The following is a 1,478-nucleotide window of genomic DNA, read 5'->3' on the forward strand; positions in this document are numbered from 1 at the left end:
ACTCTACACTCCTCGGTAAACTGGTCATCTCTGTATACCCAACGCAAGACCCACTGGTTGATGCTTTTATATATCAAAAACTTTTAGGCCTCACTCCCCACTATCTGAAATACCGACTGTAACCCTCATCCTTTTTTAAAACTTTCATAATAAACTCATATAAAAGAGAAAAATGACGGGGGACAGGGTAATTTAGTGGTGGATGATGTTGGTTGCAGTGGTCACTTATTTCAGCAGCACTTTCAAAACAGGCTATAATCAATTGAAACTTTCAATTAAAATGAGTATTTTACATGTATGGTTACAGTTTATGCTTCATTATTAGGTTGTGTATACAGGAAATGTTTACTATCAAGGATTTTAGGTGAAACGGGAAAAAAATGTATTGTCAGAAGTGGGATTCGAACCCACGCCTCCAGGGGAGACTGCGACCTGAACGCAGCGCCTTAGACCGCTCGGCCATCCTGACTTGATAGAACAATTGTCAATATAATCGGCTTTTAAACAGTTATATGGCTTAAGCTTTCTATACAACATTTCTTTGTGGACAGAAAATACATATTTAGCAGCTAAACCTTTTAAAAAATCGTTTAACACTAGCTTACTAATGCTAACGTTAGCTTAGCTGCTATTGTATATCAATGGCTTACCCGCTGTTATTTAGCATGCCAGCTAGCTAGTCATTTTGACAGGAGCTTCAGCTTGCCTGAACAAGCGTGATGAATCGTTACTTTTCTCGTTGTGTTTTTGTGATAAAAGGCAGCTTGCTGCTGGCTCCCACATTTATTTGACCCAATAGATATTTCTAACTTGCTGGTCAAATTAGAGGCCGTTGAGTGAACAAGCTCCCCAGCGTTCCTCCGTGGCGGTGAGGCTCTACCTTTACTTAGCTTACTTACAAGCCCTTAACAAACAATGCAGAAAATATTTACCAAATAAACTAAAGTAAAACAATTCTAAAAAGTAACACAATAAAATAACAATAACGAGGCTATATACAGGGGGTACTGGTACCGAATGAATGTGTGGGGGTACAGGTTAGTCGAGGTAATTTGTACATGTAGGTAGGGGTAAAGTGACTATACATTGATAATATACAGTGGGTAGCAGCAGTGTAAAAACAAATGGAGGGGGTGGGGGTGTCAATGTAAATAGTCCGGGTGGCCATTTTGATTAATTGTTCAGCAGTCTTATGGCTTGGGGGTAGAAGCTGTTAAGGAGGCTTTTGGTCCTAGACTTGGCGCTCCGGTACCGCTTGCCGTGCGGTAGCAGAGAGAACAGTCTATGACTTGGGTGACTGGAGTCTTTGACAATTTTTTGGGCTTTCCTCTGACACCGCCTAGTATATAGGTCCTGGATGGCAGGAAGCTTGGCCCCAGTGATATACTGGGCCGTATGCACTACCCTCTGTAGCGCCTTACGGTCAGATGCCGAGCAGTTCCATACCAGGCGGTGATGCAACCAGTCAGGATGCTCTC

The 1,478-nt window shown here is 42.2% G+C and overlaps 1 non-coding gene across 1 annotated transcript; it reads right to left on the reverse strand.

Moving 5' to 3' along the window:
- Positions 1-386: 386 nt before the first annotated feature.
- trnal-cag lies at positions 387-469 on the reverse strand. Its single transcript has one exon. It is a non-coding gene; the product is annotated as a tRNA-Leu (tRNA).
- Between the last annotated feature and the right edge of the window lie 1,009 nt (positions 470-1,478).

Source organism: Coregonus clupeaformis, chromosome 33 (assembly GCF_020615455.1).
Source record: "Coregonus clupeaformis isolate EN_2021a chromosome 33, ASM2061545v1, whole genome shotgun sequence".
In the NCBI taxonomy this organism is placed as follows: domain Eukaryota; kingdom Metazoa; phylum Chordata; class Actinopteri; order Salmoniformes; family Salmonidae; genus Coregonus; species Coregonus clupeaformis.